The sequence below is a fragment of the Rattus norvegicus genome, chromosome 6 (assembly GCF_021556685.1).
Source record: "Rattus norvegicus strain SHRSP/BbbUtx chromosome 6, alternate assembly SHRSP_T2T, whole genome shotgun sequence".
Lineage (NCBI taxonomy): Eukaryota > Metazoa > Chordata > Mammalia > Rodentia > Muridae > Rattus > Rattus norvegicus.
This window is the reverse complement of record NC_141539.1, coordinates 111,177,648-111,205,423: the sequence shown is the minus strand read 5'-3', so window position 1 is coordinate 111,205,423 and position 27,776 is coordinate 111,177,648. Positions and strand designations below refer to the sequence as shown.

At 47.0% G+C, this 27,776-nt stretch overlaps 2 long non-coding RNA genes and 1 pseudogene across 7 annotated transcripts in view; 2 read left to right on the top strand and 1 right to left on the bottom strand.

Annotated features, from left to right (window-relative positions):
• The window catches only part of LOC148005393 (uncharacterized), a 4,317-nt gene extending 628 nt beyond the window's left edge, over positions 1–3,689 (top strand). The window contains exons 1-3 of one of the 2 annotated variants that reach the window (XR_015623232.1): positions 1,697–1,797; positions 1,880–1,945; positions 2,170–3,689. This is a non-coding gene — a long non-coding RNA (uncharacterized LOC148005393). Of the gene's footprint in view, positions 1–1,696; positions 1,798–1,879; positions 1,946–2,169 lie in introns of those variants that run through there. The other variant, XR_015623231.1, reaches the window with a different exon arrangement.
• On the bottom strand, positions 1,280–27,776 carry LOC120103578 (uncharacterized). 5 transcript variants are annotated; one of them, XR_015623226.1, is made up of 6 exons: positions 27,728–27,776; positions 26,430–26,497; positions 25,597–25,727; positions 22,881–22,959; positions 12,605–12,727; positions 1,280–2,777 (listed from the first exon to the last, which is right to left on the bottom strand). It is a non-coding gene; the product is annotated as an uncharacterized LOC120103578 (long non-coding RNA). The 5 variants fall into 5 exon arrangements; XR_015623228.1 differs by lacking the exon at positions 27,728–27,776 and having other exon boundaries at positions 2,179–2,777; positions 12,598–12,727; XR_015623227.1 differs by lacking the exons at positions 25,597–25,727; positions 26,430–26,497; positions 27,728–27,776 and adding an exon at positions 23,940–24,130.
• LOC148005392 (small ribosomal subunit protein eS28 pseudogene) lies at positions 17,612–17,901 on the top strand (annotated as a pseudogene).

The window sequence follows — 27,776 nt, the reverse complement described above, 5'->3', positions numbered from 1 at the left end:
TCTTTGCTTCTCACCACCTCGAACTCACCATGTAATATAAGAAGACCTTACCTTTCTGATCTTTTCATCTCTTGAATGCTGGGATTATCTGTGTGCACCACCACATTCAGTTTATGAAGCATTGGGTGTCATGCAGCCTGTGCATTCCACACGTTCTCCCAAGTGACTGACATGCCTAGAGCCTGGCCTTGAACACTTACGAAATATTTTTAAACCTGAAAATTATTCTGCTTCATGCTTTCAACCACCCCTGTAAGAAGTACTAGGGGAACTCATCAGATCTGAGAAGCATGTGCGACTGACATCGACACACCTACTTTTATATCTGAGGAAAGTCAGCGTAGAGAGCACAAGCAGAGGGGTTGCTTCCCATCCTGGCTGTGATTGGAAGAGGTTCAAGGTACACGTGTTTTAGGTCACTCTTCCCACACACCCTGGCCTTGGACACCTTTTGCTCTGGAAATCTGGGGGTAGAGGCTCCATTCAGCAGTGGGACAGAGAGGTGCTGTGGGAGAGTGTGCCCAATCATAATAGCCCCAGCAGTTGGTATTTCCACAGTGCCAACAAGGAATCACCCCATCCATTCAGCCCTCTTCAGTCAAAGCAAACACAGGGAGTGCCCGGGCCCCACGTTACAGAGCAGGAAACACACTGGGGAAATTGATTGTCCTGTGGTTTAAGAAACTCAACAACGTGAAAGGTCATCACGGTCCTTTGGTTGAATTGGAGAAGAAGAAGAAAAAATAGCAATTGGGGATTGGAGAGATGGCTCAGTAGTTAAGAGTGAGTGCTGTCCTTGCAGAGGACCTCAGTCCTCCAGCCTCTGTGTTCATCTCCATAGACACACACACGGACACGCGATACCAAAAAACCAAAGCTTATAAAGAAAATACAGAATAGGAAAAGAGTTTATATCAGGGTGTGTGTGTGTGTGTGTGTGTGTGTGTGTGTGTCTTATAATACCATTATCGTAATCAACTTAGGACTTGCTAAAATGAAGACTCTTTGACCCACATATGCCTGTGTCATGTTTGGGTCTAACAAAGAGAGAACTCAAACATGGAAGCTTTATTATAATGGATGACCTTGCAAAAGGTCACAGATCTGCTTCCTGATTTAGAGTTAAATCTAGGCACTTAGAGACGTGTGCTTCCCCCCTCCTCTCCCACTTAACTTCCGTCTCTTCGGGTCCTCTTTAGCATGCAGTGTAAATACCACCCCATTACTCCCCCTTTGGTATAACCCAGATATTTTATCTCTTAGAAACCACAGCATTTCTGTATTCCTGGAAATGTAGAAAGAAACAATAGCATTAGAAAACAATGGATGGTGGTCTAGAAATGATCTTACCTCAGACTTCCAAATACCTGCTAGCAGTGTCAGGACAGGAGGGAGACTTGCTGGACTCTTTAATACATTTACTGGGTAAATAGTAAACGCTTGCAGTTCCTGACTTAATCAGAATGAAGTTCATTAGGATTAAGAGCTGTGCCCTTTGGTCCTATTTGCATTAAGCAAGCTTCTAATTTCATTTAATTTCTCTCACGGCTCTGAAGGGAATTATAGGCTGTAAGGCAGGCCAAGAAGGGGGCAGGGGAAATTAGCAAAGATATTCACCAGGGCAGAGAAAGGGGAAAGGAAGCTGTGGGTTACAATTGAGCAGAAGGGATTGATGCTTTCCTATCATCCCAAGACTAGGACGGCCATTTTACTTCTTGTTTTTAACTTCTAACTGTGTCAGCCTCTCTCCCCGGGGTTTGAAAACATGTTATCAGGTCATCGAAACATCTCCGACTTGTACGTGCATGAGCTGGTGAAGGTGCATTCTATTTGACTTGGGAACTAAAGATTTTAAGGCTTTTTTTTTTTTTTTAAATAGCAGGACTTGACTGAAAGCCACGAGGAGAGATTGTTATCTCTAGAGAGATGCTAACTTGGTTTCAGGGTAAGTTTAACACAGTTGGGGAATGTGTGCACTGGCAGAGCGCTCACCTAATATGCCCAAGGTCCTGGGCCCTGGCTTCAATCCTCAACTGAGGGAGGCTGGTAGAAAAGTTTCTGTAGATATTGTTTATGTCTTGGAACGTTAACTCCATCGGTATGGTAGTATTATTTATTAAATATCTGGCATTTTAATATGTAAAAAAGTGACTCCGTATCTTTCTTCAGTTTTGTTTTAGTTCATTTGGAGAAATCGAGTGTAACATCACTACATCTCACCCCCATTTGCCGCTGCAGACTGCAACTGGACAGAGAAAAATAGTAAGAGTCCTTAACCAGAAGTACCCGCCCAAGGTCATTTGGTTTTTGTTTTTTTTTTTTTTTTTCGGATGTACGCCGGCTAGAAGAAATCTGGGCATCTCGGTGGGAATGTGGGTAAATGATGTCATTGCACAGAATTAGGACCAGACTGAGGAAATGGAGCCAGATCCTGCAGGGGGTAGCACTGAATCCAGGAATTGGGTATGAAAGCCTCCGATTGCTCTTGAGAGCATGAAAAGCATTAACTGGGAAGCCAACCCATTTCTAGGACTTGGCTGAGAAGATAATGGCATTGCTGAGCGGAGGTGCGGGCTGGGAGCCGACGTTCTGACACTAAAATACTGAGCTGTAGCAGACGCTGGGAACGAGGAGCAAGACTCCCACAGGAGACTTGGTGTGACTGTGGAGCGATGTCATCTGTGGGGCTGTAATCAGTAGGAGCAAAGCTGCACGTTGAGCACGTTTTCTCCTGGATCTCATCCTTGGCGACGGATCCAGACCGCAGCCTCCAAGATCTGTTACAGAAATAAACAGCTGGGAGACAACAACCAAAACAGCAACACTGGTAGAGCGGGCGGGAGCCAAAGCTCCGCCCCTGCTAACCTCTGACCAATCAGAAGCCTGTTGCCGGGGTTCTGTGTTGGGCAGCCTGACGTTCCCATGGAGACCAAAGAACATTACACACTAAACACTGGCGGCGTTGACGTCTATGCGTTTTATCCATGGAGACGACAGAGCAAACGTCATCCCTCCCTCCTCCTCGCCTCCCCGCCCTCCCTGTGCGCCAGGGGCGGAGGAGCGTCGCCATCACGTGCTGCCATCTGGGCGGGAGGCCTGGTGGGCGGGGCCTGTTGTCATGACTGCCGAGGCTGCTGTTGTTGTTTGGAGCTGTAATTAGAAAGTGCTGAGGCGGCAGTGGAGCCAGAACAGATTCTGGAACAGTGTCTACCGCCCCCGGGCCAGCGAGGGTTCCCCAGCCCTGGGAAAGCCAGGACACCCCCTAGGCTGTCCCAGCACGCCTCAGCCTCAGGTCCTGAGCCAAGATCTGTCTGTGAGCCCGGGACTCCAGACTGAAGCCAAACCTAGACCACTCCCTCCACCCTCAGTGGGCCATAACTGTCTGGGTGACCTCCCTAACCACTTCTCCTCAGACAGTAGACCACAGAACAGCCACTAACCAAGCTACCTTGCCCAGGAGGCTAAAATCAAACCCAGCTTAGAGAAGTCCCACTGTTGGAATCAACCCCAGAGTCAAGAAAAATCAGGAGAGGGAAAGTTTAAATTTTGCCTTTCATATAGCAGAATTCGAGGCATACATTCCGTGGAACTTTTGTTGAAGATCTGGGGGGGGGGGGGGTTGGGGATTTGGCTCAGTGGTAGAGCGCTTGCCTAGCAAGCGCAAGGCCGTGGGTTCGGTCCCCAGCTCCAAAAAAAAGAAAAAAAAGAAAAAGAAAAAAAAAAGAAAAAAAAAAGATCTGGGGGAAGGGATGCCTAAATGACCTTACTTGAAGGGAAAGGACACTCACAAGTTCCTGAGAACTGGGATTTGCAAAGTTGAGAAAGTCCTGAAAATTTTAGGTAAACAACTGAAGCTTTATTCTGTGTTAATTCTTGAGACAAGCCGGCCAAACATGAAGAATTTTTGTGCTTTTGCTCTTTTTTTCCTCCTTGGCCCAGCTCTGGAAACAGTTGCAGAAAGATTGAAGAAGCAAAGAAACAGAGTGAAGGGTTGAGCCAACCACCTTAAGGCAACCCCTAAACAGAATGCAAGTTGTGGGTGATAAGCCGTGGCTGAGGCACTCAATATTTTACATAGTCACAATCTAGATTTAAATTGTGCCCTATGGGGGTGGGGAGTCAAAAGAGAGATTACTCACTGGAATTCAAAACAATCGTGGTAGGGCAAGGGGTGCGCTGCTGTAATCCCAGCATGTAAATGGAGCAGGCGCATTTCCAGCCCCAACGATCCCTGGCAATACAGCAAGACTCAAGCTCAAAACAACATCCAAAATGCAAGCAGATGGGTGAGTATAGTAGAGTGTGCTTTAGAGGCTGAAGACATAAAGAAGGAGTTCGTGCAAAGAAATGGCGTTTGGAAATGGCCTGGGTATTCTTCCCTTCCTCCTTCAACACACATCCCATCGCCTTTTCCGTCTTTGGCCAATCAGCGCCTCGGGGTTTCCTGTTACTCCACAATAGCCCTTCACTGGGCGTCCAATAGACATTTAGCACCTATCCACAAAGGGAGCCCATCCCCCATCTTCACCAAGCAGTGGATGGTGCTTCCTCCCAGCTTCTTTTTTTTTTTTTTTTTTTTTTTGGTTGTTTTTTTCGGAGCTGGGGACCGAACCCAGGGCCTTGCGCTTCCTAGGTAAGCGCTCTACCACTGAGCTAAATCCCCAACCCCCCTCCCAGCTTCTTGCTCCAGCCTCGACCCGCCTATTTCTCACTTCCTTGGCACCCTTCTCTAAACAGCTCTCCTCCCCTTCCCTTCCTACTCTATTGCCTCTCTCCAGGTCTCTACCCATCAACCAACACTCTTTAAACTCTTGTCCTATATACCCGTCTCCAAGAATAAAAAGAAAAAAAAAAAAAGAAAAAAAATAGGGCTCTGCTTTAATTCGCCAAGGCGGCATTTGAAGCCTTGTCCCGTTCCAAACAAAGGACAAGTATAGTAAATGGGACAATATTTGCACTTACACCCCCAGGTAATATTAAGGTACAGCCAGGTGAGAGCTGTTCCTTATAGGAGTCTGGGTAAGGCAGCAACTGCCCACTCTGACGTTCTCAGGGATGTGGCGGCCATTTCTACTTTATCCAACCAGGAATCAGGCTAGACCTCCCTGAGCACCCAGAACACAGGCAGAGGCAAGAAAGAACTGCAAGTTCAGGACTGTGGAAAAGCCTGGCTTGTAGATAGATGAGATTGAGTCACTTCTAGGCTTTGTGTTTTGTTCCACGGGAGGAGCAGCAGATGAGATTCCCCTGTAGGCAACAGAAATCCCACCTTGCAATCATTATTATCCCAAGAAAATCATGGCTAGGTTAGAATAACAGTTTCCAGAATGATTCTCTCTCCAAAGCTCTCCTCTAATTCTTCATGCCGATCAAGGACTTGGCAAGGCCAGGACAAAGAGTCAGGAGAGAAGATATAGCTAGTATTTTCCATGTGATAGGATAGTGTATCCTCCTGTTGTCACATTGTATCCCTCTAACACCTCTGAGAAGGAGACCCTTTCTTTGACAATGAAAGAAACTGAGGTTCCGGTAGTTAAACAGCATGCCAAGGATGCAATATTTGCAAAGAATCAGGCTTCCTGGCTAGATGTTCATTTTCGGATCCTTTGCCCATCCCCCACCCTCACCATGCAGTAGAAGAAGGCACTTCCTCCCAGATCATTCATTCTGTATGTGTTCCTCTCCACCGGGAAGTTCTAATCACTTACCCAAACTTACTAAAATGAAAAGGGGGTGGCGGGTGGGGTGGGCGTTTGCAGATCGTTTGTGAGATTTGCTAGACTATCTGGAAAAGGTGCTGACATCAGGAAGTAAGAAGGAGGATCCATCCTTGCCTCTTGGGACTAACCTGCATTTCCTCCTTGGCTCAGGATCCAAGAAAGCAAAGAGAGACATGCCCCAAAGCACACAGCAGAAAGGCTTGGGCGGTTTGAGGAGTCTGACCTGCTCTGGGCTAGGGAGGGCACTACCCCAGTTCAGAGCTACCCCGAGCACTGTACTCTCATTTATCTGAAGCTGTCATTTAGGACTGGCCCCTCCTTCTTCTCACCGTGCCTGACCCTGCAGAGAAGCACGTCCAGCACAGATGCCTCCCAACCTCAGATGACTTTAGGGATTCGAATGTTCTTGAAGTATTCTCTCTTGACAAGCTGTATTTGTTAAGTGGGTCTGGTGAGAAGGATATTTCCTAGTGATCCAGGACTTGGAGGAGGAGAAGACCCTTCTCCCTCCCCGTCTTGGCAAGCATCTCCTTGAACAAGGCATGTAGCTGGCAATAAGCACAGACAAGCTGCAGGGTTTCTTGCTGGGCAGGAATGCCCAAGGGCCACACCTTCTTCAGCCCTCAGAGCCCTTCTCATGTCTGGACCTGTGATGGGGGTGGCGGTGCCAGGGGTGGGTTGTCCGGTGTCTGGCTCCAACAACCGGTTTACTGTGATGATTCTATTTGTGTTCCCAGTGTTCTGTTTGACTTGGTAGCGGGGTGGAGGGGGCGGGGGAGGTGAGGGAGAGCAGCAGGTTCACTCCAGTTTGTACTGGGTGGTTCCTGCAGCCACACCCAGGCATTAAAGCAGGTCCAGGCACTGGCGTTGGGGATACCTTTCCTGGGGGCCCTCGTGTGCAAAAGCAAGGTGTGGGAAGTATTTCCTTTTGCTGGGTTAACTAGGCGTGGCTGCCATTTCACCTATTCCTGTATTACTAACTAACATCACTAAGATTCAGGCCAAAGGGCAGACCTATCAGATTCATGACACTCTGAGATCCGGGATTAGGGAATGGGTGGTCAAATCCAACTGGGCTAGATTAGCCTATATTATTACCCAGAGGCACCCTAGTCCTTGCTTCTAAAAATAACAAAAAACCAAAACCAACCAACCAAACAAACAAAAACCCCAAAGCCAAAAACAAACAACAACAAAAAATTCCACATAGAGACACATGTGATTGAACAGTGGGAAGGAAGGAGACTGAGGCAGGAGGATTACCACAAGTTCAAGACCAGCCTGGGCTACATCAGACAATGTCTCAAAAGAGCAAAATAGAAAAATTAAGTAATTAAGTAATTAAAGTCAAATAAAACAAAAATCTACCATCTGATCTTTGTACTCTGTTTGGGGGAACAGTAGTTCCCCCCCCCAAGAAGTGTGGGGTTTGCATATATTCCTTTCAGACAAGGTAATGGCATTCAAAGAGAGCAAACCTTCAAGGTCAGTTAGACTGTGGATTTCCCTCCTTCTTTCCGAGTGGTTCTGTCGAGAATGGAAATCTCTGGCCTATGGGGAAACAACAGCTAGTCCTTATACTACCATATTCCAGGCAACTGTTCCTTTGTTTGCTGCTGTTGCTAGCTGTCTGAGTATTCGATTTTAAAGACAGGGTTTCTAACCCAGGCTGGCCCTGGACTCATTGTGTAGCCAAAAATGTTGAAGTCTTGCTTTGTCTCCCAAGTGTATCTAAGTGTATCCCAAATATTCCAGACATGGACCACTATTCCCAACAACCAGGCAGGACTCTAAACATGTTTGTAGAAATTCACTTATACCCCACAACAACCTAAAGAGGTGAGTAGCTGAATGCTGTTATCATCATCATGTGATATAGATGAAAAATGTAAAACAGAGAAGTCAAGCAAACTGCCAACTACTACATGCTTCTATGTGACCACAGCAGTCTTGGACAGAGGGCGTTTGGTCCAGGATCCATAGCTTACTGGCATCGTTACAGCAAGGCCATATTGTACTAGGGTAGCTACACTGATCCAGCCATTATTTCCCCACTCCATCATGCCCACAAGTCATTTCCCAGGCTCCTAGGTCAATTTTGGAAAGAGCCTCTTGCTGTGAGCCCTGGAGTAGCCTTACTGAAATGCCAGCATTTCCTGACTGAAGGTGCCAGTCCTGGTTACCAGGTAAACAGAAGGACCTTCGGGAGGGCATCGGCTTAAGCGAGCTTCTCACCTGTGTCACAGACAGGAACCAAGCCAACACAATGACACTCAGGCCTGTCATGAATGAACATTTTGCCTACGAGGTAGGTGTGTAACTCCCAGGGGTTCCTTGACACGCTAGGGACTGGCAGAGCCAGGTTGGTGGTGTCTGGTGTAACCCAGCATGTTGAGCTGGCAAGACAGCAAAGGGCCCTTCCCTGAAGAAAGTAGCCTCAACTCAGACACCTGGGTGATGAAACCACTTCCTTTCCAAAAGCGTCTGGCAGGGTTACAGGCTCTGTTCCTGAGGTCACTCCCTACCCGGATGCGATAATCTGTGTCGTGGGCTTGAGACAGTTAGAATCTTCTCCTCAAAGAGAGATGACGGAGGGTAGGTAATTACCTCACCTTCTTTAACCAAGCCCGTGGAGTCCTTAAGGTGTTTGATGTAGATTCAGACACTTAACTCCCAAGTAATCTATGAGGTATGTTAGCCTATAATCCCATCAGACTGGGGAAGAAGTAGAGACTTGAGAATATAACTCTCCCGAGTCAGTACAAGCAAGGGCGAAGTCCAAACTCACTTTGACTTCCTGGAGTATGCTCCACTTCCCTCAGAGTCCAGGAAGATGATGTGGAACCAAGGGAGAGTCTGTCAGCATGGCTATACTGACTTGAGGATTCAAGGCCTCAAAGTCTAGTTGTCTGGGGATCCTTGGGACCCATGCCTACAGAACACCATCTGACAGGCACCCAGACTCCGAGTGGCCACTTTAGAAGTTCATGGGTTGGGGTAGCTCCGGTAACTCCACAGACTGCTATAAGTCTCAGAATGGCCAGGAGCTTGACTGACCCAACAGAATGGAAAAGGTTGGAGACAGAAATCAGGTATAATAAGCAGGCGATCTTTGGGCATTTGTCTGGACTTCTCATCCATCTGGGATTCAATTCTGTTCTATTGCTGGACAAGCACCTTTCAAGACTTCTTTATTACCCATTCTTTCCCTGTTCCCCATCGTGATCAAGTCTTACTATATATCTCTGGCTATACTGAAACTTCTTGTGTGGACCAGGCTGGCTTTTAACTCACCGAAATCCTCCTGCCTCATTCTCCTTTCTATTTCTTATCTTAGACTTCTTTCTCCTCTGCCCTGTTCCTCAACCCCTAGGGTTCAAATCCTAGCTCAAAGGATCAGAGATGTAACATCCCACTACCACAGTACTCGTGCCTGATGTCTATGGAGTACCCACCTCTATATCCATTAACACCAAAAAGAAGGCACTATGGTATAATGGTTAGTGCTGTCAAGTTGGCAGAATCTGGCACCACTCTGAAGCAGGAATGTGTGGGAGATTATCTTGACTGTGTTAATTAATGTAGGAAGACTCAGTTTGATTGTGGGTGAGACCATCCATTAGGTTCTTTAAAGAAGCAGAGGACAATGAATACATTACTTATAAACAGTTAATTTTCCAAATTTTCATTACTTTGTGCCTAGTTACCTCATTTATTGGATTAGAAGGTCTATATATCTTAATCTCTTTCTTGTTACTATGATTTAAAAAAAAAATCAACTCTGACCAAAGCAACTTAAGGAAGGAATGGTCAATTTTGGCTCATAGTTCAAGGTTATAGTCTTCAAAGTAGGAGACGTTAGGAAAGCAGGAGTTTAAGACAGCTGATGAATTACATTTCATCTCCAATAAGAACCGGAGAGTTGGCTCAGTGGTTAAGAGCACCGGCTACTCTTCCAGAGGACCTGGGTTCAATTCCCAGCACCTACATGGACAGCTAATGGCTGTCCAGTTGCAGGGAATCCGACATTTTACCTATAATCAGGAAGCAGCAGGCAATGAATGTAGGTATTCATCTAGTTTTCTCTCTTTTGGTTCAGTCTGGAACCACAAGCATAAGCAGTGGTCTCACCCACAACTAAAGGAGTCCTCCTACATTAATGAGCGCAATCAAGCTAATCTCCCACAGATTCCTGCTTCAGAGTGGTTCTAGATTCTGTCACGTTGGCAACACTAACCATTACACCATAGTGCCTTCTTTTGGGGGGTTAATAGATATAGAGGTGGGGGCGCAAGGACTCCACAAAGATCGGGTACTAATACACTGGTGGTGGGTTGTCATACCTTTGGTTCTTTCTCGATTATGGTAAGATGAGCTGTCACCTAGTGGACTAGTGTTCACAGTCACTGTGCTGTGTCCTGTCTTCACCTCTTCAGTTTTCCTTTCCACGGAGACCAAGCAACAATCACTCTTAGAACTGGACAACTGGACAGTAGGCTCATCCGATTAGGTGGGGGATGGGGGGGGCTTGAGAAATTCCTCAAGGCCAGTTTCCCTGAAAATTTTAATATGTCAATTGGGGGGAGGTGGCCAAAGCCGTTCATTTATTTTTTTTTTTTTCCTTTTCTTTTTTTTCGGAGCTGGGGACCGAACCCAGGGCCTTGCGCTTGCTAGGCAAGCGCTCTACCACTGAGCTAAATCCCCGACCCCAAAGCCGTTCATTTATAACAGCTGCTGAGAAATCATGTCAACACCTTGGGATAGATTCTCTCCGTTGGGTACAGAGGTTAGGTTGAAAGTCATGAAACCTAAAATAATTATTGGGCAACAGCGTGGTAGGGGATTACAGGCACAAGATAAACAACCTTTTAAAAAAAATCCACATGCCTTGGCTGGCTTCGCGCTAACTACCCTCACCTCCTTTTCTTAGCCCATCGTCTCAGCCTGATGGCTGAGCCCATCTTCATAGATTTAACTGCCCTTCCTTGTAACATAAGGGCAGTTCAAACCCACATGTGTACTAAATATAAGTTGATGATGAGCTAGTCTGGGATAGAAAGTGATCAACATCACGGGCTGAGTTCCTGCCACAAAGGAGGGTCAAGGTGAAAGGCTGTTTTATCTCAAATCTGAACAGAGGAGTGGATTTCCTGTGAAGTCAGATGAGGAAAAGAAGAAGAAAAAAAAAAAAGCGGTTTGACTCCATTGCATGAAGTAATTTACAGCGGGTCCTGCCCTGTCGGAGAACTTCAAACAACTAAGCGGCATGTTTGTGGTTTGCTTGTGTTATCCGATTCTGGGGTTCACACATGTTGCTTTCAGTTCACGGCTACAGTTTCCAGTCCTCTGGGCTCTTACGTTATGGTTTCACTGTGGTCATATACATCTCTCCGCTGTTCTAGTGGAACAGCCACCAGCAGGGATACCCCCACAAGCAGACCAATGGGGACGGGCACAGCTCTGTATCAGTTGGTGGATTCTGCTCACTTCACAGGTTGAGAAGTACAAGTGATCTAGGGTCACGTGGGTGGGAAGGTGCAGAGCCTGGCATCTCATGTGACTGCTACAACCTAGGGCTCTTTTGCCAAATTACAAGGTACCATATATACCATATACTTTCTTCTTTCTATACCCTCTGTGTGCTACGATTTGCCCCTTTTCTGCTGGATACCTACCTCGGATATTATTCGCAATTTGCCTATCCCTTGCACACACTCAGGTGTGAACACAAGTGTACACACACACACACACACAAATTTCACTGTTTTGCTGCTCCAACCATTCCAGCATAGAATAGTCAGTCCATCACCCTTCTGAAAAAAAGAGGTTATTTTTTTGAGGCAAGGTCTCAAGTGCCCCCAGGCTGATCTCAAACTTACCATATAGCTAACTATGGCCTTAAATTCCTGACTCTTTTTGCTCTACCTCCAAAGTTCTAGGACTATAGTCTTATGGCACCATGCCTGGCAAAAACCACTCTGAATTTTGTCTGGACCACTGACCTTGAACCGTATTGGGCATCGTCTTGTACGGTGGGCTCTACTGTATAGACTGCCTTCTAACAAGCAACAAGCCCTAGCAGTCAAGGGAGTTCTGCGTTCCTCTTTGTGTCCCTCTAGCCTCAGCCTAGAATCATGCACACAGTAAGTGCTAATTAAGAGTCTGATTGGGGCAGGACAGATGGCTCAGCAATCAAGAGCATTTGCTTTAGGGTTAGAGTTAGGTCTAGGATTAGGGTTAGAGTTAGGGTGAGGGGTTAGGACTAGAGTTAGGGTTAGGGCTAGGGCTAGAGTTAGGTGTAGAGTTAGGGTTAGGGATTAGGGCTATATAAGCCTAATGTTAGAGTTAAAGAGGGGGTTAGGGTTTGCTGCTCTTACTGAGGACTCAAGTTCACCTTCTAGAACTCATCTAGAGCAGTTTACAACTAGCTGTACTTCTAGCTCCAGGGATCAGATGCCCTCTCTCAGCCGCCAATGTCATGCCATGTGTTTCGTGCACACGCGAATACTCAGACTCATACACTTACACATAACAGAAGTAAATAAATAAATTTGTGAAAAAAACTTAAATAAATGAATGAATGAAATTAAATAAATAAATAAACTCTTGAGATATATGCCAAACATGGACTCCACACGGGCCATTTTCAGCCAGCAGGATTCATTCTTAACACAGGTACCCTGTCTTGGAACCCTTTTTTTTTTTTTTTTTTTTTGGTTCTTTTTTTCGGAGCTGGGGACTGAACCCAGGGCCTTGCGCTTCCTAGGTAAGCGCTCTACCACTGAGCTAAATCCCCAGCCCCTTTGGAACCCTTTTGATAATGTCTTCTCAACCAATAGGTGACCAATCCAAGGGATGGAAGAATGATGTGTGCTACCTGTTACCTGAGAGGTCTGTGCTCCAGTCTCTTTTATTGCTGTGATAACATAGTCTGACAGCAAGCAGCTTGTTTAGGAAAATTCATTGAACACTTCTAGCCCATCACCGAGGGAACCGCAGTCAGGAACCTGGAGGCAAGAAGCAAAGAGAAATGTGACTGCCCATTGAATCATACCCAAGTAGCTTCATTTTACAGCCCAGGAACACATGTACAGGAAGTGGCGTTGCTCACAGTGAGCTGGACCCTCTGGAAATCAATTAACAAACAAGCGAGACCCCATCCCCACCCCCGAGACAGCCCCAGAAGCCAATCTGATTTAGCCAGTTCTTGGACTGAGGCTCTCCTGTCTGATGAGTCTAGGCTGTGTGTCCAGTTGACAGTTAAAGCTAAGAAGGACAGTTGGGCAAATTATCCCAGCACCTCCATGCCTGTGTTCCCTTGTGAGCAGAAGTCTTCTTAGAAGGGTTAGGCTAGAACTCTAGACAGTCCTGGAAATGGGATAGCTACCGTCCCCATCAGTACGTTCTAGATCTTTGTGGGAAATGATTCCAGCATCTCAGAAACAGAGAGGGAGAGATGGTCACATGTCTGATGGTTGTAGAATGGAAAATTGCTGCCTGAGAGGATGAAAACAACAGCCTCCCTACCTCCCCCTCTTCTTCCCCCACCCCCGCCCCCACCTTCAATGGACTGCTGTTTGCTGGGTTTTAGGTTTTGTTTTATATTTGCTTGTGGCCAACTCGGAACCCCCATGGTGTCTCCCTTTGGAACCCTAAGAACAGTTGTGGCAGGGGCCCCCGCTTTTCCTTTCTTTATTAAGAAAAGGAAACAGGAAATTGAATGTAAAAACCCTCCAACGGTTAGAGTCGCACCGAAGTTGTGAATGTAGCCACACCCCCGCCAGGAAATGAAAGTACAGTTCTCACAGTAATGTTCCTCGCCTTTCATGGCCCACTTGGTGTTTTTCAGATTTGAGTTAGATAGTTGAGATGAAAGGGCTGACCTTTGGCAGGAGGGCTAACACTGGGCAATTGTGGACTGGAGCACAGATTCGATACTCTATAAAAAGAGAAGGGCTTTTCATCTGCTCTATGTCAACAGGGTTCTTTCAGATGTCACTTATTGGAGGGAAGAGGGTACACACACATTCTGACCCATCAATGTGTTTGTTTTGGCTCCTGTAGTGTGTTTTTAAATTACCCGGCGTTTAAAAACAGAGATTGCATGCATGTGCATGCAAAGGCTTGGAGTCTGGATGCACGCACGGGCCTTTATGAGGGAAAAACAGCTGCCTGGCAGCCATGTGGTGTCGGAGGGGAGGCTAATACAGGAATCTACTCTATTCCTTTATGCGATCTGCCTGGAGTCAGGGGTGTTTGCGATATCGGGCAGACAGAAAGCTTCCATCCACCAGGATGGAGGTTGAAGCCCTTGACACCTGAGTCTGTATACTCTATACTTTGTTTCGAGTTATCCTTTTCTCTATGGTTCCTCTGATTCCAAGTCATTAGTCCTCTACCTTAAAGACAACTATGAACATGTTTTCCCTGCCTGAGCATAACAAAAACGATGGCATTTTCTTTGTTGTTGTTGTTGTTGTTTAGATTTTGTCTGTCTGTCTGTCTATCTATCGTGTGTGCATGTTGTACATGTGAAGATCAGAGGACAGCTTGCAATGATTGGTTCTCTCCTTACACTATGTGAATCCATACACTATGTAAACTCAGGATGCCAGGCTTGAAGACCGTGAGCCCTAATGTTGGCCCTTGTTTGGTTCTTTACCTTTTTTTTTTAGTTTCTTTTATCTTATTTTACGTGTATAGTGTTTAGCCTACGTGTACACACACACACACACACACACACACACAGACACAGACACACAAACACACATCCCACATGTGTGCTTGGTGTCTATAGTTGTCAGAAGACGGTTTTGAATCTCCTAGAAGTAGAGTTACAGATCATTGTGAATCTCCATGTGATGTGGGTGATGGGAATCGAACCTGGGTCTTCTGCAAAAATAACAAATGCTCTTAGCCACTGAGCCATCTCTCTGGAGACTCATTTGGCTATGTTGATAACAGTTTAGCCATGTAGCCCTGGTTGACCTTGAACTCTCCATCCTCCCGGGTGCTGGGATTGTGTGCATTTGCCACCATGTTTGGCTGTATCAGACCTCTTTTCCACTTCTTCTGCAACTGGACTCCTGTTCTCTTTCAGGAAACCACTCACTTTCTTCTTAGTCTTCTTGGTCTCTACATTACATCGAGGTGACTCTATGGATCAACTCCCCAGTAGATGTACAACCAAGGTATGACCAATCAGAGCCTTGCTCAAATTTCCAACCATAGTGATTGGTTCAGATATGGGCACATGACTCTAGTGAGACCTTGTGTGGAGAGAGGAGATGGTGCAGTTCTTACACTGGCCTAGAATAGAGGAGGTGGTGCGTTTCTTGCGCTAGCATAGAACCTGGAGCATGGAACCCTAAAGCTGCCATCTGTCACCTAACAGGAGGAGGCTGAGAGTTACTTGTCTGGGAGACTTGCTGAGAGACAAGGACAGGCCCTGGATCTCCTCAATGTAGCCTGTCCGGGACTATTCAGTTCTATGAGGGACTTCTTAGAGAAACTAGGGTGCCCCTTTGTAAGTCTCCTACCTGAAGTCACCCTGTGAAGGAAATGTAGGTGGGGCAGGTAGACAGGACACACCTATGTACCTCTTAGACAACCCATTTAATTTCAACCAGGGCCTCTGGAGAGAAAAAGACCTCTACATTCTTTTTCCTTTCTTTTTTAATTATAAAATTCATTCCTATTTTAATTGCAATAATAAAAAAATCAAATCACACACACAAAAATGGTAAAGTCTCCCCTCTTTCCCCCTTCAAGCCACTCTCTAGAGGTAATAAAGTAACTATGGTTACTAATAATATTGTTTTAAAGATTACCACTTCTGCAAAAATAAAAACTTGGCACTTACACTTACCTACTGTGTTTTAGCACCATCCTAAGGACCTGTAGTTTCTCGTTTGGGCTTTGCTGTGGCTTGCATTGACTATTTGTGATCCACACAGAAAGAGCACACAGCGTAGAAAGGGTCAAGTTGCAACTCTAACAGAAATAAAGTTGCCTGACTTCAGAGCCCAGGTTCCTTCCGAGTCACTGGGTTCCAGCGGATGGTTAGATGTTTAGCTGAAGATGCTGGTTTACGCATATTTAACTAAACCACTGTGGGCTGGTGTTACACATTCTGTTCACAGTTATCTCTCATCTGACCATCGTCTTTGTCATCACCCCATACCACTTTCTAGATGAGACAGTCAAGCTCTTGAATGGCAAAGTGGTACATGCCTCAAGGAGGCAGAAACCGGGGAAGACTAAGAGTTAAATGCTAGCCTTAGCTATATAGCAAGTTGGAGGTTGGTCTGGACTACGTGAGTCTCTGTCAAGGTCTCCTACCTCCTCTTCAACCCCGGTCACTGAGGAAAAACAAAACCGAAAACAAACCTCAAGCTGATGTCTGAACATTGCAGACACAGGTGGCTTGCCGGGATGACAGCCCAGTAAGTTAGCCACCAAGCCATTGTAAGACATGTAGAAAATAGTAGCATCCTCAGAGGATGGAGAGACAGTGGGTGACATCAGCCTCAGGGTATTGCTAAACTTTAAACCCACTGGTTGTTGGTTGAGGGTACCTACCCTCACCTCTTCTGATCTATACAGGAGGGACTATGTGTCAGGTCCATTTTCATTTCTGGAGCCTAGTACGGCTTGCCTGACTCAGACTAAGTGCTCAAGGCACATTTACTGAGTGAACACATAAAGGGAATGCTTGTTGAATGTTCAAGGGCAGGGCCTTCAGAAGTGAGACTCATCCCAGTGCTGTATGGAGAGGCTGTGAAGTCTTTCGGGTGACACAGCTGACCTGGATTCATAGGCGTTCATCCCCAATGATGTCATGCTGACATTCATACACAGGATTTCCACATAGCCGCTCTCATCTGCCGTACAGGGCCTGAACCCACACCCTGCATACCACCAATAGTCAGGGTTTCTTTTGTTGTTCTATTTTGTTTTTATGTTTATGGGCTACTTCGAGGGCAGTACAGAGTGATGGTTACTGATTTGGGATCTGGAGCCAGACTGCCTTTGTCCAAATCCTAGCTCTGCCATTCACTAACTCTGTGGCGTTAGGCATGTACTGAACTTCGCAGCGGGTGCATTTGGCCGGCAGTGAAAGGGGGATAGTTACTTACTAGAAGGCTATGTAGTAAAGCCGTGAGGCTTGTGTGAGGTGATCGGCATTCAAACATTCAGAAGGCCAACAAGGATCCTAACCATAGGAGCTGAAAGACCCCAGCTTAGCAGCAGTAACGCCATTTTGCAAGGCTGTACTTAAGATGACTGGTTCAGGGAAAGGTTAGAACACTGAGTACACAGCGGCTGCCAAGCAAGATATGTTTGGTTGAAGGCCTGGCAACAGGACGACTTCGGTTGAGCACCTGACAATGAAAAAAAGCCCCAGGAGAGGTCCCACACCCTGGTGGGGGGCCGAGTCAGTCGTTATGTTCCAAGAAGGTAGCTAAGAAACTTGCCCCCGGGCTGAACCCTTGGGGGGCCGAGTCAGCCGTTATGTTTCTGGAAGGTAGCTAGGAAACTTGCCCCCGGGCTAAACCCTTGCCATATTAGAATCCACCAATTATATCCCTGTAACCATGCATCTGCTTCTGTATGCTTGCTTCTGCTCCCCAAAATCCTATAAAAGCCCATCCTTGGTTCCGTGGGGCGCGCCAGTCCCCCGAGTGACTGAAGCGCCCGCAGGTGCCTGTGCCTGTGTATCCCGACTATAAACCAAATCCTCTTGCTGATTGCATCCTGTGGTGTCTCGGTCTGGTCTTTGGAGTTGGAGGGTCTCCATCCCGAGGGAAAGTTCTCCCTGAGAGCTTTTCAGGAGCCCAGTTATTTGATCTTTTAAAAAAGGATCAGATCTCTGCCAGATCGCTGCCATCATGGACACAAGTCGCGTGCAGCCCACCAAGCTGGCTAGGGTAACCAAAGTGCTGGGCAGGACCGGTTTGCAGGGACAGTGCACGAAGGTGCGAGTGGAATTTATGGATGGCGAGTGGAATTTATGGATGACACCAGCCACTCTATCATCCGAAACGTCAAAGGCCCTGTTGGAGAGGGTGATGTGCTCACCCTGTTGGAGTCAGAAAGAGAAGCTCAGAGGCTGTGCTGACCTTGCTGCTGGGTCCTGGATATCCACTCCTTAGCCCACGGAATAACCTACAACTGTTAAATAAAGCATTTGTATTCATTACAAAAAAAAAAAGGATCAGATAGTAAGGTAGCTCACACCTTTAATCCCGGCACTTCAGAAGTAATGGCACTTGGATTCCGTGAGTTTGAGCTAGCCTGGTTTACATAGCAAATTTTAAGCCAGCTGAGGCTACATAGTAAACTGTTGTCTTTAAAAAAAAAAAAAAATCAAAATCAGATTGGTCAATGTGGAGGCTCATACCTTTTTATTTTCTTTTTCTTTTTTTCTTTTTTTCGGAGCTGGGGACGGAACCCAGGGCCTTGGCTTGCTAGTCAAGTGCTCTACCGCTGAGCTAAATCCCCAGCCCTGGAGGCTCATACCTTTAAAATCCCAGAACTTGGGAGTCTGAGGTCGGGTAATCAGGAGGTCAAGGCCAGTGTTGGCTACATAGTAAATTCGAAAACAACTACTTAAGACTCTCCCCCAACCAAAATAAACACACAAATTAAAAAGAAAATCTTTAAATGACAGCACAGGATCCTACACTGCTTTTTGCACACTGTTCCCCGCAAAGCCAGCGAACTGCTGATTTTGAAATAGCACACAGGTTGAGCACAGGATTTATTGTTTTAACTTGCTTTCCTCCCTGGATGGTGTTCCAATTCATGATTAGCTTCTTGGCAGTTAAAGCACATGCCTTTCTGGGTGATGGTAACATGGCCTAAAACACATAATCCTTTAATAACCCAGCCTTTCTGTGTCCCGAGTCCCTTCTCTGCCTTGTGGTCATCGTCCGTCTTAGGATCTTTCTCTCTTTCCCCTAAGTGGCCCAGCGTCATCTCATCTAAGGTGAGCTAGTCCAGCCCCTGCAGCTGTTGTAAAGCCGTTGACTAGGGTATCAGCCCTCTTCCGTCCTCTCTCCTGCAGGCTCCCAATCATACCGCTGCTCTTTTCTCCTCTCTGTCAAAGCAGGATAGCTGTCGAGATTCATAAGCCTCAAAAGGAACTGTTTAACATTTTGAAATTTTCCCCTAGATGCCAATTATAGGCCCACCTTCCCGTAGCTAGTTTACTCCTAGGATACTGTCGCTGTGGTCCTATCACAAGGCGTCTCTGAGTGTGAGAGCAAAGGTTTTAGGGTAATATTTATGTGTACATACACACACACATTGATGATATGCCATCACAAAATTCTTCCCAGGGCTGTATCGGAAGTTAAATTAAGTAATCTAAATTAAGTAATACATTTAAACCTGGTTTGGAGTTGAGTGTTTCCTCTGGTCTTATCTTGGCTTTCTTAGATGCATACATCTCAGATGTCCCTAGAATTGATGATGTCCATGACCTGTGGTTTGGTGTAACTGGGTCAAGCATTGGGTGCTCCACACTTTCTCCTGTGCCTCAGTCCCTGAGGCCAGCATCATTAGGGTGTGACCTGGGCAGAGATGGCAGCCAGCCCAGTGATGGAGCTATGACGTTCTTACCACCGTCACCTACCCACGTAGTGGGACTTCAACCCAACCTCACTCATGCTAGGCAAGTTCTACCACTGAGTTTCATCCCTGGTGCTCCCTCCCTTGACTTTTTATTTTGGGACAGTCCTGCTAAGCCACTCAGGTAGGCCTTAAGCTTGCAATTGTCCTCTTTCAGCTTCCCGAATCCTGGGCATCACAGACATGCACCACCAGGTCCCACTGGCTGTACGTTCTGATGCTCATGGTAGAGTCACGGCTGGCTAGGTAGATCATTGGTGGGGTTGGACTACGGCATGATGGGGTCCTGGCGCTCTCTGGGAAGGACAGTGAGATCCCGTGCAAGTTGTACACTCTACTCCATGAATTGGTTGGGAGGGGGCACAGAAAAGGCAGATAGGTTACACAGGCTGTCTTGCTTAGAACCGCACCTGTGTGACACAGCAATCGGCCAGCTCTGCTTTTGTTCCTCCGGTTAGGTTTTGGGGGCAGATAACTCAGGACGTATTATATATAGTCTCTATCAGATTACCCAGGACTTGGCCTTCTCTCTTCATGTACACTGACACTGCCTGAAAGTTCAGTCTCTAGCCTCTGGGACACAGAGGAAGCCTTCGTGCTGAAATGTGGCTTCTGCCTGGTGCAGTCACTCAATCAACAGATGCTTGCTGGGCAGCCTGTGCGGTAGGCTAATCGAGAACGCCTCCAGATGCCCATGGCCCAGGTGGGCTGCAGAGCAGTGAAGCACTCAGGCAAAAGGGGGACAAGCATGCCAGAGGAGAGCTCCTAGCCCAGGGCAGGGGGAGTTAAAACAACGCATTTGAGTCAGCATCAGAAGGAAAAATTGGGAATTTTCCAGGAAAAGAAGAAAAACATGATAGTTGACACCTTAATTCTATTATCTGGGATGCTGAGCAGAGGATGACAAGTTTGAAGCTAGCCTTGGCTACATTACACAACACACACAAATACCACTGACACCAGTAATAGGAAGGCATTTCAGACAGACAGAACAGTCCATACACACACACACACAGAAGATGAGAGAGTTGAGAACACTCAGCGTAAGGTGGTAAGGAGTGACATAGAGAGGGGTGGCTATAAAAATTAAGCCAGAGCCAAGTATGAGGGTATGCACACTTTAATCTCAGCACCCAGGAGGCAGAGGCAGGCAGAGCTCTGTGAGTTTGGAGCCAACTTGGTCTAAATAGCAAGCCCCGGGCTAGCCAAAGATATAGAGTGAGACACTGTCTCAAAAAAGAAGTCAGAGACTTAAGCTGCAGGCCTCAGAGCTCCATGTCTGATGTCAATGTACTAAGGCCTGGAGTAATGAGAAGCTGAGGCAGGAGTATTTTAAGTTTGAGGATAGTCTGGGTTATATAATGAAAGAGAGAGAGAGAGAGAGAGAGAGAGAGAGAGAGAGAGAGAGAGAGAGAGAGAGGGGCACAGAGACACAGAGGCAGACAGACACAGAGACAGATAGACACAGAAGCAGACAGAGACAAAGAAGAAGACACACAGAGAAAAACATACACACAGACACAGGGAGCTACTGAGCTTGACTAATGGGCAGGGGTAGATCAAAGGCATTAAATAGTCCACCAAGGTGAGATGCTACCTCCCAGCCTGGAAGACAGGGGAAAGGAGGGCACAAGTGACCAAATTCCACCCAAGTCCATTATTAATAAGCCACACAATGATTCATCTGCACCTTCCCCATTCCTGGCTTCATTTCCCCATCCGGCCTCTGTGACCCGTCTTTGATTCTGGTTCACTTCCCTTTCCTCCTTCTCTTAGGGGCTCCCTGCACTAGAACTCTCTCCAGGGCCGTCTCCTCTCTGCCTTTTGTAGCTAATTGCCAGCTTCTCCTGGCTGTCTTTGGAAGCTTCAGGTTTTTTTCTTTCCAAAAATCCCTTAGAAGCGCTTTGGCCAGTAGGAAGAGGAGGACCAACTCCTTTCAAAGGGTAGCTGAGAAAGAGTGCATCCGTCAAGTTATGACTTATGGGAACTCCATGGCCACAGCCGCTGCCAATGACGGGAACCAAATCAACAGCAGGAGCCCTGGCCCTGGGCCTCCCATTCTGGCAGCTCCCGCAGCCAACATTTGAACCTGCCAAGTCTGCATGCCCCTGGGCAATACCTTATGGGTTCTGTCATGCCACTCAGAACATACCCATGGAGATTATGTACGGGGAAACATGTGGCTTACTGAAAACGGTTGCCTCCTCGCCCTGCTAGAAACGGGGAACAGGACAGATGGGGAGAAGCTCCTCGAGCCCTGTCACTCTAGTTTTGTGTGAACGACACACAGTTTGAGAATCCTAGTACTTTCAAGGGTGTTCTGGTAAGAGTCTGTTGTATGTTCATCTGTCAAAACGTATATATCTAAAAATAAAAGATTCAATCTCAGAGAAAGTCCAAAGACAGTTCATCTATAGAACACGACTGAGTCAAGCGAGCGGGAATCTTTAAGAAGGTGGGCGTATTCCCAGCAGCTTAAGGGACGTTTTGACCTATAAGGAAAAACTCTCCAGGTGAGATTATCCCCATTGGTGTGGGCAAGGCAATTTTCTGTCACGGCCCATCTCTAAAACAGACCATCACGCTTGTTCATGCAGCAGCAGCTGTTAATGTCAGATAAAAAAAAAAAATCCTGTCATTCCAAAGCAGAGCCATTTGTGTATAATTCATGAACCCCTTAGGTTCCTTTAAAATGAAAAGAGTTGCCAGAATAGAAATTATTCTTATCACCATGCCAACAGCAGACCTACAAACATCAGCTCACAAAACACTCTGTCCTAAAGCTCAAAGCAGGACCCTCACATTTCTCCATCAGAAAGGGCTTTGCATTTCCTTCCAGAAAAAGCCTCCTTCCCTTACAAAGCCCTCACCGGATAGTACAGTCAAGCTGGCAGGAACACACACACACACACACACACACACACACACACACACACACACACACACACACTCCTCCTCAGCACACAGCTCTCTTCTCGTCCCCCAAGAGCTGTGTGAGTGTGTGTGCGCGCGCGTGTGTGTGTGTATGTGTGTGTGTGTGTCTGAGCTGATGACATATTATGACAGCATGCGCAAGAGTGAGACTCAGCCTCAAAGCAATGCAGGTCACGGCAATAGGCTTTATATAACCCAGAGCTGCAGAGAGACCCAAAATAGCATCTTCCCTGCTGCTCAGTTAGTCTCCTCCATCAGCCAGGGATAAAATTAGAGCAGGCGCTGACGTGCACCTGCGTGTGCAGAGGGACTCCAGGGAGACAGAACAGACTCAACACTCTGCCATTAGCCGCGAGGGCTGCCAGATTTTTCAGACCCCAATCTGTCACCAGACGGAGCCGTGTGTGTATGTGTGTGCGTGTGGGTGTTCATTGGTGAGAATGTATGCCATGTAGCGACCTGCTCTGAGGACAGCGTGTCAAAAGACGGGCCTGGGAGCTACTGGCAAGGAGCTTGGCTGTGTGGGACTGTGCAGAAGACGTTTCGGGCTATTTGGAAGGAAGTCGGTTCCCATACCAGTCTCAAGTTTACCTTGCAGTTTCTTTTCACGGACCCACACACTTCTCTCTGAGCCACGGAGGGGGAAGGCTGGCCCCTTTGAAACCTCATTCTGCAAACAGATAAGCAAATGCAAAGTCTTACTGTGTTTTGTTTTGCTTTCGGCGGAACCCAATACATGGAGTCTGGAGGTTAAGAGACTGCCAAGAAGTCAAGCGGAAAGAGAAACAAGAACGGGAAAGGAAGCTTGGCTGTTCTGTGGGCTTTGGGGCTTTGACCTTGTCTGGAAGCCATAAACTCGGCTCGAGGGTGTGATGGGCAGAAATATCCAGCTAGAGCAGAAGAGCAGTAGCGTGATTTTTGCTGTCTGAGAGGGGGCAGGACAGAACCTTTGGCGCATAGATAGACAGACAGACAGACAGACAAATAGAGAAAGAGAGAGAGGCAGAGAGGCAGAGAGACAGAGACAGAAGGAGACAAAGGCAGAGACAGAGATAAAGATAGAGATATAGTTTGTTACTGCATCAGTGAATACCAACCAGGTACCACCTCCAGGGTAACATAGCTGACCCCAGAGACCAGAAAAATGGTACAGGCTAGACAGGGTGAGTTGGTGGTTGTTTATTTGTTGTCCTTTTGCTCTGTCTTGACTGCTAGGGTTTGAAACCCAGGCTTTGTACAAAGCAAGCATGCTCCACGGTGCTGGTCTATAGACACTCAAAGTCTGCTATTACACATTTATGGGGGGGGGCGACTTTCTATTTAACTATTGAACATGATTTCCTGGGCTGTGGCTAAAGCCATAATAAATTCTGGGTAAATTTTTGTGGAGCCCAGGAACAGAGTAGTATCAGCTTTCAGAATCAAAGCAACACACACACACATGATCAATAATATATACTATTCATTTTAGGCATGGTCTCCCTCTGTATAAACTTACTATGTAGACCAAAATGGGCTGGCACTCAAAGCTATGCCTGCCTCGGCTTCCCGAGGGCTGGGATTAAAGATGTGTCTCCATCACATCCGGTTGTCTTTTTTCTTTTTCTTTTTCTTTTTCTTTTTTTTAATTTTTCAAGGTGGCAGACTTACTATATAACATCAACTGATATCCGTGATCCTCCTGCCTCCGACTTTGCACTGCTGGGATTGCAGATGTGCACCACTCCACTTCGCTTACACAACTTTTTATAAGAGTCTCCTCTAAGTGTTTGCTTACAATTGTGTGTGTGTGTGTGTGTGTATGTGTGTGTATGTGTGTGTGTGTGTGTGTGTGTGTGTGTGTGTGTGTGTGTGTGTGTGTGTAGGTCAGAGGGCAACGATGGGAGTTGGTTCTCTTTCACCATATGGGATCTGAGAAGGAAACTCAGATCATCGGACTTGGTGGCAGGTGCCTATACACTGAGTCATCGGCTCCCATTTAGCAATAAAAACGACCTGATTAAACTACATAGTGACTTCCAGGCCACTCTGGCCTGGGATGTAGAATTAGACCCTGTGTCAAAAGACAGATCAGAGGTGAGGAGGGAAAACAGGGAGTGAGAGTGGGAGGAAGAGAGGGAGGGGAGGGGAGAGCAAAGGGGGGGGTGGGAAGAAAGAGCTCTGACCAGCCTCCCCAAAAATCTCCTCATTTTTGGTACCCCCTTTCTGCTCTTGCCCAGACCTTATAGCCACCTGAGACCCCCTCACTGCCTCCCCCACCCCCTTCTAGTTCTTTATTTTATCTTTCTTCTGGTGCTGATCTGCCCTGCTCCAGCTTCTCCCTGCATCCCCCAAACTGACTCAGTAGGCAAAGCTCTGCTCCCCTTTGTAAGGCAGGGTGAGATGTGAGTATGGATACTCTATGAGTATGTTTCTCCGTAGACCAACAGAGTCGTGATGAGCCTGCCTGGTGCCAGAGCACGGCAGACCTGCAGAGAGACCTCGAAGGAAGGCACTTCTCTGCAGGAGCTGGGCTGTAGACAGGATAAACAAAGGGAGTGTAGGAAGCTTCGAGGTAGAGCTTCTGTTGTTGGACAGCTTTAGTCTTTCAGCCCACCTCATGTGGCCATGTGAGCGGAGACCAAGAACTAACTGAGAAAGCAGGGGAGTCTGCCTACCCTTTCTGTGACCCTGCACTTTTCAGCTGGGCACTCCATTGAGTGCCTCTCACAACCCCATTGCTGCTAACTACATCATTTATCCTATCTACATTCTGTTCCTTTATCCCCTTTAATCAAGAACAACTCCGGCTAATCGCCCCACCCCCACCCCCACAACCTCGACTCTGTCAACCTGGGGAACTTAAATTCATTCTTCGGTGTTGGAGAGATGGCTCTGTGGGTTAGGAACTCTGGCAACTCTAGCAAGGCGGTCTGGTTAGCTGCCCAGCACCCTCATGATGGATCACGACTTTCTGTAACTCCAGTGCCAGTTCTAATGCCCTCTGGCTTCACAGGGCACCAGGTACACCTGTGGCACATATAGATCCATACATGCAGGCTAATTCTCTTACACAGGAAATAAAAATAAACTTCAAATACCTTTTTTTTAAAATGTATTCTATGATGCACAGTGAAGATGTGACTTCCCCTTACGCCTGGCCTTCCCTCCCTGGCCCTAGGGGACAGGACTCTCAGGTGACTCCCAAGATTTCTGCCTCTGGTGCACATCACGTTTAATCTCTTTCCCTTGAGTATGGTTTGGTAGCGCATCTCACTCTGGATGGTGCCAAGGGAGCTTTCCCAGTATAATGGAGGCCCCTACTCACATGATTTGGGGTTAATCAAAAGAGATTTTCTGGGTCTCAGCTAATCAGGTGAGGTGGTGGGACTCTTCCTGAAGTCAGAAAGAATTTCCTGGTGGTCTTGAGGAAGTCAGCTACCAGGCTGTGAGGAGGACCTGTAGAGAGGCCACAGGGCAAGGACAAGGCAAGTGAAGGTGCTAAGAACAAAGCAAGGATCTAACCATGTAAGGCAGCGCTAGGGAGGCTGAATCAGGAGGAGCATGAAATAGAAGCCAACCCGAGACTCAGGGTGAGATCCTGTCTCAGTAACCAAAACAAGAGGAAATGGCAAACAAAACATCACAGAAGCTAGGAGTGTTGCTGCTCCCTGCTCTCTTTGGATTGGGAGCTGGAGGCTGGAGGGCAGAGGGCAGAGAATCAGATGCGATGTTCAGTATTACCCTTGGCTATGTAGAGTTTGAGACCAGCCTAGGCTATATGACACTCTGTCTCAGGAAAGAAAAAAAAGGAGCTAACTGAACAACGACTGAAGAATGAATGAAGGAAATCAGGGACTTAATGACTTATATGGAAGAAACTGAATTCCCCCAACTATCACATGAGCCTGGAAGAGAAGCCCAGACTCCCAGGATGGATTCAGGCCACAGGCACCTAATGAGACCCTGAGCAGAGACTCCAATTAGGCTCTGGCTAGACCCGTGGCCCATGGAAACTAGGGGTGCTATTGTCCTCTTAAGGGGCTAAACTGGGCTACTTTGTTCTACGGTAATAGAAAAGTAAAGCCAGGCCCCACAATAAATCGCCCTCTGGAACCCCACACCCTGAGTAACCCTCCTTACTTTGTGGCAACTACATACTTGCGGCCGGTGCACGGTACTGCCTCCCCTCCTCCATCCACCTCAGTCCTGACGAGGGTGTCTGGAAACTAGTGGGGAAGAAGGAATAATGCTGAATTAATGTCACTTAAAACCTAAAGTTTCTTTTTTTTTTTTTGGTTCTTTTTTTTGGAGCTGGGGACCGAACCCAGGGCCTTGCGCTTCCTAGGTAAGCGCTCTACCACTGAGCTAAATCCCCAGCCCCCTAAAGTTTCTTTTATTCCCATCCACCGAGTATTTTAAGAAGTCGTCTTTTTTATTTGGCTAGGGTCTCTCCCCACCCTTCCAAGAGTGTTATATGAAGCACAGACTGATCCTTGAGTCTTTAATTCGCCTGCCTCAACCTCCTGAGGATGGGGGACGAGATGCTTGCACCAGCCTGACTGAGTTAGGCTTTACCTTAACCTTGGTTTAACATGGCAGGGAGACCAGAACACCCATGAGATTTAGTGTGCTGGCGCTCATCCTTAATCAGTTGTGGTAGCTCTGAAGTCTGGGCTTACATATCCAGGCCTGAACGCTTGACAAAATACTGGCTTGGGTATGTCCCCGATGGTTAGGGAGCAGCCGCTGTGTCTCATGCGAGTGGCATAGATTTCACTGTTGGTATGCTATTCCTAACAAAGGCCATTGCAATGGATGCTGTGTGTGTCCTTGCTTTTGATTGATTAGTGTGGTCACTGCTGCTACATGGAATGCTAGACACAAGGAACAAGCCTCTGAGGTCTATTGGCCAGCTACCCGGGTCATTTCTGCGTGTGTGTAAGCATTCGTTCAGGCACACAGACACACACAGCTATGCCTTCTTTATTGGCTCCATTCATAGTATATTATAGTTGGAACGGGCACAGAGCTTTTTATTCCTCTCTGTATACAAAGGTTTATGGAGTACAAGGTTCTGAATGGGCTCTAGGAATGCCCAAGACCCACATTGCCTTTGCTACCATATTACGGCTCCGGTCAGTCTTTTCTTTAGCTTAGAAAGAGGAGGAGGACTAAGGCTGTAGTTCAGTTAGTAGAGTACTTGTCCAGCATGCACACAGTTGTGGGTCCAAACCCTAGCATTGCAAACATCTCAGCATGGTGATACATGTCTACAAGTTCAACAGGAGAGGCAGGAGGCCAAGGTCATTCTCAGCTATGGAGTTCAAAGCCAGCCTGGGCTATGTGAGTTGAGACACAAAGTGAGAGGGAACTTCAGGGATCAGGGAATCTATGCCAAGGGCCCCAGGGCAGAGACAGAGAGGGAGAGACCTGGCAGACATCTAATGTGGACCCACCTGGGATATTCCGGCTGTTCATATTTCACTCTGACCTCACTGAGTATAT